This window comes from Mauremys reevesii, linkage group 7, assembly GCF_016161935.1.
Source record: "Mauremys reevesii isolate NIE-2019 linkage group 7, ASM1616193v1, whole genome shotgun sequence".
Lineage (NCBI taxonomy): Eukaryota > Metazoa > Chordata > Testudines > Geoemydidae > Mauremys > Mauremys reevesii.
The window spans coordinates 82,318,969-82,332,605 of record NC_052629.1 but is presented as its reverse complement, the minus strand read 5'-3'; the positions used below and the strand labels follow the sequence as shown (position 1 = coordinate 82,332,605).

Sequence of the window (13,637 nt, the reverse complement as noted above, 5' to 3'; positions counted from 1 at the left end):
CAGCATGGTAAAGAAGTTGGTGGGGGTGTATCAGGAGACTGGGTGGTAGGCAGTCAGGCCTAGTGGTCAGAGGCAAAATCCCAAAGCCCAAGGTCGAATTAGAGCCAGAGACAGGGATTGGAGCCAAAAGATGAGAACCAGAGTCTCAATGCCAGAGCCAAGGGTCGAGAGAGTCAGAGCCAAGGGTCAGCACCAGATTACCTTGTGACGGGTTGGATCACAGAAACCCCTTTAGGAGCTGCCATCCAAAGTGCCAAGACTACTTCTCCCCCTGCCTTCCCTGCCAGCTCGGGGCGCCAGCACCCTGTGCTGCTGAGCCAGACACGTCTGTCTGCTCCAACAAAGACCCAGGGTCTGAATTGCTTGTCCCAAAGCTGCAGGTTTACCTGAAAGCAGCTAACAGAAGTGTTCCTGTCTTTAACACTCAGATGCCCAACTCCCAATGGGGTCTAAACCCAAATAAATCCGTTTTACCCGGTATAAAGCTTATACGGGGTAAACTCAAGTTGTTCGCCCTCTCTAACACTGAACAAAGTAAGTCACCAAGCAAAATAAAATAAAATGCACAAATCTATGTCTAATCAAACTGAATACAGATAAGATCCTCACCAGTTCCGGAATGCTCCCTTTTACAGACTAATCTCCAGCAATCACTCACACCCCTTGCACACTGTCCTTTGTTCCAGTTTCTTTCAAGTATCCTAGGGGGTAGCGAGCCTCTCTCTTTAGCCAGCTGAAGACAAAATGGAGGGGTCTCCCAGGGGTTTAAATAGACTCTCTCTTGTGGGTGGAGACCCTCTCCTCAGTCCTATGCAAAATCCAGCTCCAAGATGGAGTTCTGGAGTCACCTGGGCAAGTCACATGTCCATGCATGACTCTCAGTCTTTACAGGCAGAAGCCATTGTCCACATGGTATCCTGTATGTCTCCAGGAAGACTTCTTATGTGGATTGGAGCATTCCAAGATGCATTGTTCCCTAAGTGCTTCTTGATCAGGTACTTAACCTTGTCAATTCCTTCCTAAAGAAGCTGACCAAATGCCTCACAAAGCTTACTTAGAAATCAAGCAAGTATACAGCCAATATTCTTAACCTCAAGTACAAAATGATACATGTGTACAAATAGGATGAATAGATATAGTAGACCATAACCTTTACAGAGATATGTTACATGGCACAGGCAGCACAAAACATATTCCAGTTATGTCATATTCCCATAAAGCATTATGGGGTACAGCATCACATACCTGAAGGCAGGAACAGGGCTGGAACAGGACTGGAACAAGGTTGGGTGCAGGGCAGGTTCTAGGCTGCAGCAAAGCAAGAATGGGGCTTGGAGCAAAGAAACCACAGGGAGGCAGAGAATCCACAGGCATGTGCATTGAGTAGCTGCTGATCTTCTGCAGCTACTGGGCTTATGACCATGCCACCTGGCTGCCTTAGCCAAACAGGTGGTTCTGCAGTGGTCCAGCTGTGCTCATTGACTGCCTGACCAATGGGCAGGCACAGCTGCAGGCCTTCATTATTGACACAGAGGTGGGATAGAATACATTGTATTTGGCAACCATAAGAACTGTAGCTTGTTGGATAGTCTCAGTACGAAGGGACTATCCAAAACCCATTGGAGTCAATATGAATCTTTCCATTACCTTCATCAAGTGGGTATGGAGACTGAGCTATCTTATCATGGCAGGTCACTCATAATGAGAGTTATAGTGCTTTAGCAGGTGGTAAGGGGTGCAGGTTCTATACATGTTCTGCAAGTAGGAAGATAACGGAAATTAAATTCACTTAAAAAACCCACTGATAGTTATCTAGAGCCAGCTCTTCAGCCGGTGTAAATAAGCAAAGCTTCACTAAACAGAACGCCACTACTTTATACCAGCAAAGCGTCTGGGCCACAGAATCCTTCAACTTGCCATTTACGTATCCTTTTCTTGATCAGAGCATGAAGTCTCCACTGAGGTGGTGCCACCCTTACGTCATTTCTTTCTTAACATGACTACAAAACGCTGGGAGCTCTTCTTGACGCTCCACCAAACAGCAAGAAGAAATCTCTCTAGCAACAAAAGTGCTAGCTGTCCCACCCTCTTGAGAATCAGACCCGTTCGGCCCTAATTCAGCAATACACACAATGGGATTACTCACATGAATCACACGTTAGTCACGGCTGGGAAGCGTGCAGGCTGATCTAGTGGGTACGACTAGGAATCAGAGCAGGAATAGAGCATCAAGCCAAGAGTCAGAAACCAGAAGTCAAACCAAAAGGTCAGAACTGGAGAACAGAGCCAGGGTCCATAGCAGGGAACAGGATCAGGATCTGATGTAGCAACAAGCCAAGTTCTGCTAAATTGCATGGACACCTTCCTGGAACTTCCTCTATGCTTAAATATCAGAGGGGTAGCCGTGTTAGTCTGGATCTGTAAAAGCAGCAAAGAGTCCTGTGGCACCTTATAGACTAACAGACGTTTTAGAGCATGAGCTTTCGTGGGTGAATACCCACTTCGTCGGATGCAAGTCTTGCATCCGACGAAGTGGGTATTCACCCACGAAAGCTCATGCTCCAAAACGTCTGTTAGTCTATAAGGTGCCACAGGACTTTTTGCTGCTTTTATGCTTAAATAGTGTACATGTCATGGAGGGTGCTGCCAATCGGGTCTTCCATGGGCAGCATTTCATCTCCCGGGTTTATAGTGCATTGATCACAGCTCTGCCATGGCGGCAGTATAGAAGCATCAGTTTCCCACTGCCCTGCAGGCCTGGGTTCTACTCCTGAGACCCATCCCTAGTCAAACAAAGCACGTGTGTGCTAAACTTTAAGTATATATTTTGTTGAATAAGGATGCGATTACTTGCATGTTCAAAGTTAAGCCATGCTTTACTTAGTCAGGGTTTTAATGGAGGTGTCTAAACATGGATTTGGGCTCCATTTTTCAAAACGTGCCTCAAGTCCAGCTCCGCAAAAGGTATTTGGGTGTCTAGCTTCCATTGATTTCAACACCTTTGAGCTCAAGTGACTTAGGTGTCCAAGTCCCACTAACTTTCAACAGGATGTAGGACTCATCCAGGCCATGGGGTAATGCGCTCTGGGATGGCGGGCTGCATTTCTAAAAGGTTCTGGTGTGTTGCACATCAATTGGTCTGTGTAGATCCTGCTGGTGTGCTTTAATGTTTGAAACAGAACTATGGTAAACTGTACTAGGGAACTTTTAGACTCTGCTGGTGTGCACTACACAGACCGGTTAATGTGCCACATGTTAGTGTGCTTTAGAAGTCACACCGTTGTAGAGCTCATTAGCCCACCATGTAGACAAGTTCTTACATTTCTAAAACATTTACATGCATTGGAAAAATTCACCCTTGATGCTTAACTTTAAGCATCCACATTTCAAACCACTGGCCTTAACCTCTTTGTGCTTCTGTTCCCATCCCCCCCTAGAGTGGACTCTCTACAGGGGATTGGTGAGGATAAGTTTATATTTTTAGGGCATTTTAATTGGATGAAATGTATGACAATTAGGGGATAATTACTGAACTGATTAAAAGACTCAACTACCTGAACCGAATAAGAAAATTGAAAGCCAGATAATAATGTGCCAAGAACCTAAGAAACTATTCATTAACAATTACTGTTGATTTCTGGTCCTTAAAATAGTGGCCTGTTTACAAAATCAGCTTTCAACCATGAGTCTGTAAATAACCACACAGTGCAGCACAACAGTACATTGAAAATGAGTCAATGTTTTTATTTCTCCCAGTACATGCTGCAGAAGCCATTGCAACACTTCGCTGCCTCTCCATAAATAAGTCCTCTCTTTCTCTCGCCTCATGGACATTGTGTTCTAGTACAATCATTAAGGGCAGTCCAATATAATTTAAACACATTTACACACTCCACAATAAATGATCTCTGGCATCAACACTTTGTATGAGTAAGCTGACCCCCAGCAGCTGGAGGAACCCAAATGCACTTATTTGTGACTGTCCCTTTCTTTCCTTGGCTTTAATTAGAAGCCGTCTTCTACTTATTGATGGCACCTCTCAACTACAGGGTCCTGTTTATGTGGTAAGTATCTTGTGCCTTGTGGCCAAGCCATCATTCACACTGCTTGCAAAAGCATAGAGGCCTGAGTTCAACAAAGCACATGCCAAACTTTAAACATGTCTCCCATGGAGATTAGCGAAGTACCTAAGCCTGCGCTTAGTATCTTCATGAATCAGGATCAGAGCATATTGATTACCTATAATAATGAATAATATGTTAATGATTTATTTTTCTGAGAAATGATCACATAGTAGGTATCTAGGCCAAGATGATTAGACAAATCTGTATGCATCATTTGTGCATGCAGTCCTCATGATTACACGTACATTCATTGGTAAATGTGTAGCCAATTGATCCAGCAGCTACTGTGGTCACTTATGCACTTGCAAACACTGTGTGAACAAATTATAAGTGTGCATTTTTGCATACCCAATTGTACAAATGCAATTCTAAATATCCAGGCTCTGTTATACTGTAGGGAACTAGCTCTCTTTTTGTCACTCATGAGGTAACTCACAGGTAGACTTACAGCTGGGTGCATGAAGTTCTTCTTCACGCAGCACATAGTCAACTTGTGGAACTCCTTACCTGAGGAGGTTGTGAAGGCTAGGACTATAACAATGTTTAAAAGGGGACTGGATAAATTCATGGTGGCTAAGTCCATAAATGGCTATTAGCCAGAATGGGTAAGAATGGTGTCCCTAGCCTCTGTTCGTCAGAGGATGGAGATGGATGGCAGGAGAGAGATCACTTGATCATTGCCTGTTAGATTCACTCCCTCTGGGGCACCTGGCATTGGCCACTGTCGGTAGACAGATACTGGGCTAGATGGACCTTTGGTCTGACCCGGTACGGCCTCTCTTATGTTATGTTCTTATGTTATGCAGGGCCGGCTTTAGGCCAATTCCCTGGAATCGGGCCCCGTGCCTTAGGCGCCTTTTTAATTTTTTTTTTTAAACTCACCCAGTCCACTCCGGGTCTTTGGCAGCACTTCGGCAGCAGGGGAGGGGGAGCACTCTGGGTCTTCGGTGGCGGGGGGGGGGTCCTTCGGTGCTGTGGAAGACCCGGTGTGGACCCCCTGCCGCCAAAGCCCCGGACCGCCGCTGGGTATTCAAATCGGGCCTCGTAGTTCATAAAGCCGCCCCTGGCTAGGTGTATATGTGTGTGTATTATTAGATTATATATGTTACATATATATAGTCTTATAGGTAGTGTTATATAAAAGACTACCTAAAGACTATATATATGTCCCAACCTTAGTTCATTCATGATGCCCACCAGTTGGTATTGCAGCAGTTCTAATATTCTGCACCAGCTCCTTAGTTGGTCTAAATTGCCTAGACTCCATTTCCTCCAATGGAGTTATACTGATTTAAAGCCAGCTGAGGATCTGCCCATTGTGCTGTATTTGCTGTTATAGGTAAAGGACAAAGGGTAACATTTTAACGTAAGGGCCTAAATTCCACTGTCTTTCAGTAAGGCTCCTAATCCACTGAAGTAAAATACACAGGGCCAGTAGCTCATTTTCCCTTACACTGCTGCATATCAGGAGTAACTCCACTGAAGCACATGTAGTTACACTGATGTCAGTGAGGAAAATCAGGCCCATTTTGTGCTGTACATCACGCAACAAGGGTAGAGCCACAGACTACCAAATAGGGATCGGTTGGTAAGAGTTACTTTTATGGCCATATGCTGCTATCAGCAGTTCTTAAGGAAACTGACAGAAAATCATTCAAAATAGTATCCTAGGGCCAAAGCTTCATCTAGTGTAAATGGGCTTCACAGGAGATCCTCAACTGGTGTAAATCAGTGCATCTGGCCCTGTAATACCTATAGGCCAAATCCTGCAGTTCTTACTCTGGCAAAGTGCTCATTCTTCTTCCCATCTTTTCCCCAAACACCCGTTAAAGTCACGTTGCCCTCCCCTTTGTTTACATTTTGCTGGGATGGTTTTCATTTGAGTCTAGAATTCCCCATGAGGATTCTTCCAGGGCCTTTCAGGTCTTCCCTCACAGTCAGATGTTCTGGATGCTGCACTCAAACCTTGGAATCCAGTTGCTCTTTGATCTCAGATCCTAAAAGCAGCTTAAAATTCGCTCATGGCTCATATTCCATGAGGAGGTCCAGGCAGACCAGTCCCTGGCTCTGTTAAGGCAGCTATCAAGTTAATGGTGCAACAGAGCAATCTTGTGTGACCCCTGGAAGCACGTTCCCTCTTTTTTAGTTTTTCCATGCAGTTAATCATTAAACCCTTTCACGGTCATAGGAGGTGCTGGTCTCCCTACAAGCCACCCTTATCTGCCATATTTATTTCCTGATCTGCTTTCTCTTAACTACCTGGCAGATTTAACAAAGCACCCAGGAATCACCTGATGGCTTTTACTGCCCTATATTCCAGTCCAAATAGGTCTGTGCTGTGTCAGCTACAATATTTACAGCATGTTATTTCTCCTTGCCCACGCACCAACATAAAAGATGTTCTGCCCTTTGCCTCTGTCTTTATATTGTCCCTCATGCCATGAAGCAGCATTTATTATAGAAACAAATCTCACCATTTTTAAAAAAAAAAGCCAGTTCCTGTTACCTAAAAATACCTCTGCCCTTTCCCTCCAGCTCCCTCTAGCTAAGTTTAATGTACTGCTAAGCACAGCCTTTTAGTTTTACAGAACGTATCTGTATTTATTCAAATTAATGGATCTATTTTTGCATTTTTCCCCTTCTTTCCTTCTGCCCACAAGGCCTTAATTCACAAGTGAAGGATGGAGAAATCAAAGTCCTAGGCTAGGCCTCAAAATGTTGCCAACAATGTTGGCAGTTGAGAAGTTCGCTGATTTTACCTAAGGTCAATAAATACGAATCTCTCAGGCTACCCCTGGGTTACAAATAGTACTACTGGTGGACTGATGGGGTATGTCATTTGTCACAGATGGACTAACAGCACCAGCCTACAGCAAGCTTACTGTGAGTCTGCATACAGGGGGCCAGCTCCTGAGGTCCTAATTCTGAGGAGCCAATGGAAGTTTTCCTGAACAAGGGCTGAATAAAAACTGAATCATAACGACCCTAACCTATGAGAATTTTGCCCAATTAAAAACAGAGCGAGGGCCTAAGGATTCAGCTCCTAATATAGTCAATGGAAAGGCTCTTATTGACTTGAATGGGAACTGGACTAAATCACTCACTCCACAGTATACACTGGACAGTGGCTTCCAGCACACACCTGACCTAGGATACAAAAGATATTCCAGTGCAGAGTGAGTATTATGCAGAAGACATTCTATGCCTACACATGGAAAAAGTTTTACAAAAATAAAGAAAAACAGGCCTGTGGTATTTCATGATCAAGGTCGTTTTCCCAGTGGTGCAATGACATTTGAGGCCAAGTCATGGAGCATAAGCACAAACATGCACTGTGGGGGGATTTTCTCTTTGCTGCCTAAATTTATGTGAATATATTTTAGGGAAATTCAAAACCACTGAACAGGGGATGTACATGAAATAACCCTGAGGCAGGATTATATTGCAGCTACTTAACCCCTGTACATGACAAACAGCTGACTCAGCATGCAGATAGCAGGGTCATTTAGAAACAGACGACAACTGAAAACCTTTAGAGAGTTTCCTCTTTTCGGAAAGGTATTCACACAAAATTGCCAGTAATTCAGAGAATTTTCAAACATGAACAAGAGAGCAGGAATCTTTAGACTTATGTGATTTCCACTGCTGCACAGAAGCAGGTCAGGTTAGCATGGAATGTCTCACCAGGGATTCTTGTGATTTGGGAAGGTGACTGAGCACAAGAGATCAGAGCACGTCTGTCACAAAGTGAAAAATGGGCCAAATCCTGATCCCCACTTCCACCACTATAAATGAGGAGTAACCCAGGGAGAGTAACGGTACTTAAAACCAGTGGAAGAGCAGACTTAGCTCCCCCGACTTCAGTGGGGAATTTGAGAGAGTAAGGACTTGGGATACTTCTACAGTGCTAGCAGTGTGGCCTTAGCATGGGCTTTGCACACCTGGTCAGGGCCCTGGATATGGCTTCAGTGCTATTGTTATTTGAGCTAGGTAGGGCTGGCTCCATGTGCTGCACTCACACCTCTAACAGCAGTCTATGCACACCCTGAGTTAGGCCTGGCCCTTGGATGTTTTGCACTACTGTTACATCCAGCAAAATCCCACATTACTGAAAAGCAAAAACAATTTGCACTAGTGCTGGGCCTGAACCAACCCCCCAGATCTAAATACCCAGGGCAGAGGGCAAAATTCCTTATTCAAATGCTGGTCCCAGTTTTCATAATAGAGTAAATGGCTAAACAAACATCAACTCCAAACACACCAGAAACTGAAGTATTCAAACTTCAGGCCCAGCTCTGAATTGTGCAGCAAGAGCTCATCCCAAGTTAGCATATTTCCTTTGATGTAGCAGTGCAGCCAGGAGACCTATGAGGAAGCCTCCAGCTGACCAAACAGATAGGATTCATGCTATGATTGTCTTGGCTGGAAGCAGTTTTTGCATCTCTTAACGTTTAGCTGACAATCATGTAGGCTTAGGCAGCAGCTGGGGATAGTAACATCTATTTCCCATGAAGAGGACTCTTCCTTCTCACTGGAGAGATGATGAAAGAGGAGGAGAAGAATTTGGCACACCTGATCGGACATTCTGGAATCAGAAGAGTGGGGTGAATATTAACTTACTGTTAGCATATTTTGTTTAGCTTTTTGCTCATTTCAATCCAGTCCATTTGGAAGTGCTTTGACAGAATTAAGTGACTGATCTTGCAACCCAGATGACCACCAAGGAGAATATCATACGTGGTATGCGCCGAGGGTGTAATTGATAAGATATGCGCATATATGTGCGCATAAGGGAAAATTGTATGTGCAAACAGGTACTTGCACATTAAGTGCCTGTTGCATGCGAGATTCCCCATTTTGCAAGTGTAAATGTTCATTGATGCTCTCACGGTCATCTTTGAGATAAATTGTGCCCCTCTAATCTATGCAACCAAAGAGCTAAAATTTGGAATAGCAATCCCGTAATGTCTTGCCCAGCATCTAGCACAATGGGGCTCTCAGATGTCACTACCTTTGTTATGACAGTTTTTTCTTGGCTCCCTTTTTTTGTTAAGTCATTTTAAATTTGTGCGAATTTATTGCTGGTGAAAGATGCTAGATTGACAGCCATGAAGACTGATATCCTCTGTTTATCCACAAATAATAGCTTCCCCTTACACTACATTCTGTCCGTGTTCCCTGACCCTGACCTCTTCTAAGGGCAAGGCTGGAGTTCCATCTCCATGGCCCATTGAGTCTTTGGCCTCTCTGCTGAGACTGCCAACAATGGCGGCAATTGTGGTGGTTACTTATTGAGATGTGAACTCCGGTCACATGGGGACAGAACTAAAGTTCCCACACTCCTTTCCCACTAGCTCCTGAAAAGCCAACAAGGGGCCGGGGGAAGGGAGCGGTTTCTTCTTCATTCAAAAGGTCTCATCCTTATTATAATTATATGACAACTGTCTTGAGCCAATGGTTGAATCAATGATCCAACGATAATCGGCCCAATGTGAGCAAAAGTAACAAATAAATGGCAAAAGTTGCATTTGTTTTATTAACAGTTATTCAGTTTGTGAAGTTTTGATCAAATTTGATGAGGGACCCAATGTACCAGTGATCAAATTAAATTGAAGGCACTGTATGTATAGTGTTTATTATTTGTATTGCAGTAGTGTCTAGGAGCCCCAACCACAGCCCCATTGTGCCAGATGCTGTACAAAAAACATAATAAAGAGAGGTCCTTGCCCCAAAACATTTACAATCTAAATGATTTCAGTCACTCATTTAGAAATTAGGAAAGGGTTTGGGGTTTCGGTTTCCAAAAGCCTCAAAATTTTAAATTATCTGGTTTTTTTGTTTTTTTAACAGAAAAATCTGAAGATTTGAAACAAACAAGGATGTTTTCCATAAAAAACAAATTACATTTAAATAGAAGGGAGATGGGGGGGAAAAACCCCACCCTTGCCTCATTCTCCTTTTAGGAGAAACAGGAGCAAGAGACACTTTTTAGCCTTAACAGAGATGTCAAAGCTGGGAGCCTTGTCATATGCCACACTCAGCTATGCCACTGCTGTAAGATGACACATCAGTTCTCTCCTGTTAGAAGATTCCTATCATCAGCTGGGACAGAAACCCTTCCTGGAGAAGAGTGGCTCAGATGTGGCACAGCAGATGCCACCAGTCATTCTGATTCCCTAGTGCATAGTCCTACTGTCAGTTTCAATGACATCTCTGCCTCTTGATGGCTCTACAAACAGACAGTCCAGACAACACCAGGCAGCAGGGCCAATGGTGCTTAACAGGAATGGAGGTTTAAGCCACCTAATTTACCGAGCTTTCATTTTGCCCATTGTGCAGCCAACTTTTTCAAGGCTCATGAGAATGCCAGACACAAATAATGGGCCTGATTCGCCACTGCCCTGCCCTGTGGCCGTTGACACCAGGATCAGACTGGATGCATTACACTCCGTGGGCACAATGGTAGCTTTTCCTCCTCACTTTTCACTAGGCAATGGAAAAATTAGGTCCAGACAGCATAGTGAGAGAGTTGTTTGCTCATCATCATTTCAAACAAATAAACATAAACAAACACTGATTCATAAACAGAATTGTTTACTCCCCTATTTCTTTACAATGCTCTGTTCAGGGAGCTGGAAGCACTCTCTGCTAATTAGCTGATTTGCCTGTGTCTCAAGGCTTTTCCTGTCTCTTAAGACTAGCGTGATTAGGTAATGAGAACAGTGCATTCATTTCCAGCAGTCACCCCAGGCCCCATACCAAGGCTTCCACTCACTATCCCTGAAGCTGGAGTCAAGAGACATTCCTAATTATTTCCTGCACGATCTTCTGGGGTTTGGGGGCTTTGCTAATATCCTTGCCAGCAAAGCCAGATGGGTTTATCATCATCTGCCTGATGCCATGTGACTGAAATGGACAGGATTTAAAGGAAAATGAAAAACCAATAGAAGCTAAGCACCTAAATACCTTTGTGGAGATGAGGGTAAGAGATTAAGATTGGAGGTTTCAGATAAGCATCAGCTTCTCACTACTGCTTACCTGAGAGGGAATAGTTCCTAAACAGCAGGGTTAGGGAAACTCCCTTAATTCTCTAGACTTAGGAGGAAAATAAGGGAATGTGAACCCATAATAACCATGGGAAGTTGAGGGCTGTTGATTGAAAACTAATGGCCAGATGAAAGTCAACTGCCTAATTAGGAAGTACATGTGGCTCCAGTCTGATTTTCTATTGTTTCACCTTCTTGGAGTCGTTGGCCAACACGTTGCTGTCTTTACATCTTCTCCCTCTCTTTTTTCCTCTGCACCCAGGGTGACCCAGGTTGAAAGATGTGGCCCTAAGGTGCAAAAAGGAGGCTGGAAACACAGGAACAAAGGGAAGGAATTAAGTGAGTGCAGTTGGCAGAGAGCGACTGGGAGCCCTGTCCGGCAAAGACAAGCGCTAAGGAAGGCTAACCCCAATCTCTGTACATTGTGGAAAAGGCTCTTACTACAGAAATGCCTGCATATTCCATTGTAATGCACCCAGCCGGGAAAGGATCATTAACAAATGCACTAGGCCAGAAGAGGGGGGTTTGCTGCTCTGTTGGATCTGAGAACAAAGATTGAGGTGGCAGGATTTTTGTCCAGTCTCTTTGCATTAAAAGATCTTGTATGATTTCAAAAGGGGAACTTGATAATCATTTGCGTTTCTATTTAACTTTATATGCCGTGCCAGCTATACCTAAGGTTTCCCTTCAACCCTCCCGTTTTTCAGTTGCTGATTACTGGCTCAGCTAAACTTTTCTGGTGCTACCTCTCTCCATGCATGGGCTCAGTCCACAGCTGATTTGCGAACATTTGGACAATGTAACAGTGGCTGCAACTTCAAATGTAATTTGATTTGCAGACTCCTTTGAGAGGAGTGGTTTTAGCAGTTAGGCACTGATGGAGGACATGGGAAACCCGTGTTCAATTCCCTGCTCTACATAGACTTCCCGTGGGACTTTGGGCAAGTCATTTAGCCTCTTTGTGCCTCATTTCCCATCTGCAAAGTGAGGATGATAATGATGATTCCCTTCTTCCCAGAGCTCTTGCGAAGATAACTAGACTAAGAGATTGTGAAGGGCTTGGAGATCGGTGGGTAAGAAGTGTTCTATAAGAAATGCAGTGGTGGTTTTATTAATCAAAAGCTCTCTTCATTGCTCAAAGAAGATTTTCCAGGGGCTTTCCAATGTTAAACTTTCAACCAATTTTCTTCTGAACTTGATTTTTTTTAGATCTCCATAACATTGACAGCAAAAGCCAAGTGTGAAGCTGCTCAGTTCTGTATTCTAAGGAGCTGAGCACCCCAGCGCCTATTGATAAGTGTAATTGCTTGTTGTCCTTCAGAGTCTCTCATTGCTCCCACATTGAATCAGCTGGAGTCACGAGTACCGACTCAAAGTTATCAGTGAGTAATGATGGCAAGGGGAAACCTATTCATCGGATTCTTGGAGGGTGATTTAGAGTGGGAGGTTTTTTGCCGCCCAGGTTTTTTGCTGCCTCAAGCAAGAAAAAAAGAAAAAAAAAAAAAGTGCAGCCTTGAAAAGTGCCGCCCCCCCACCCCCAAAGGGCCGGAGCGCTGCCCATTAAATGTGTCACCCCAAGCACATGGTTGGAACGGTGATGCCTAGAACCGGTCCTGAGTGGGAGCAATTTGGAACACACGGGTTCATAGGGCTCGTCTTGAATTCAAAATCCATAAAGATCTCCCATCCCAAAAGCACAACCAAATTCAACTCTGGGGCTTGCAAAGCTGTTATGCTGAAATCAGGGATGATTCATTAAGGGACTCAATTGCTAAAAATGATATTTTAACTTCTCATTATACAAGCAGGGCTGAGTTTTAAGATGCAGTCAAAGGTTCCTCTTTCTTTGCACTCAAGGACTTTCCCAACCATTATATAACCACAGAGCAAACAGATGTATCTAAGGGTGAGTTTGGGTAAAGAGTGACTCAGGATTTCAAAAGCTGCATCGAGTGCAAACAAGACCTTTGAGACAAGTTACTTACCGCCTCAGAGTGAAACAGCTATGGGCAAAGACAGCATGCGCCATAGAGAACAGTCACCCTTTTCTCTTAAAGGAGGAATTGTTCTGGAGCTCAGAGCTCTGACTGTTAGAGGGACTCTTTTCTTGGCTGTAACCGGGGACTGTTTCTTCCCCTCACACTTCCCCCCCAAAATTAGTGGAGCAAGGGATACACATCACCATTTTTTTCTCCCTGCAAACTTTTCCCTTTGGCACCTCCTGGCATCTCCTGACTTGAGGTTCCTTTCTCGTACAGCCACAACCCTCTCTACGGTCCTGCCTCCAGTAACTCCAGCCTCCTGGCTCCCTGGTCTTTGCTTTTAAAGATGCTCTCCTAACTATGGAGCAGACTGATGAGAGAGAAGGGAATTCTAATGCAAGTTCTTTTTATTATTATTTATTATTAAGAGGGGTGGTTTTCAAGAGAGCCTCATGAATTTGAAGCACAAGGCCCGTTGGCTTTTC

At 44.1% G+C, this 13,637-nt stretch overlaps 2 long non-coding RNA genes across 2 annotated transcripts in view; both read right to left on the bottom strand.

Moving 5' to 3' along the window:
* The window catches only part of LOC120409033, a 65,698-nt gene extending 64,307 nt beyond the window's left edge, over nucleotides 1–1,391 (bottom strand). The window contains exon 1 of the long non-coding RNA XR_005601063.1: nucleotides 1,246–1,391. This is a non-coding gene — a long non-coding RNA (uncharacterized LOC120409033). The remainder of the gene's footprint in view (nucleotides 1–1,245) is intronic.
* A 5,485-nt stretch (nucleotides 1,392–6,876) lies between these two features.
* LOC120409032 overlaps nucleotides 6,877–13,637 on the bottom strand; it is a 31,788-nt gene continuing 25,027 nt past the window's right edge. The window contains exon 3 of the long non-coding RNA XR_005601062.1: nucleotides 6,877–8,709. This is a non-coding gene — a long non-coding RNA (uncharacterized LOC120409032). The remainder of the gene's footprint in view (nucleotides 8,710–13,637) is intronic.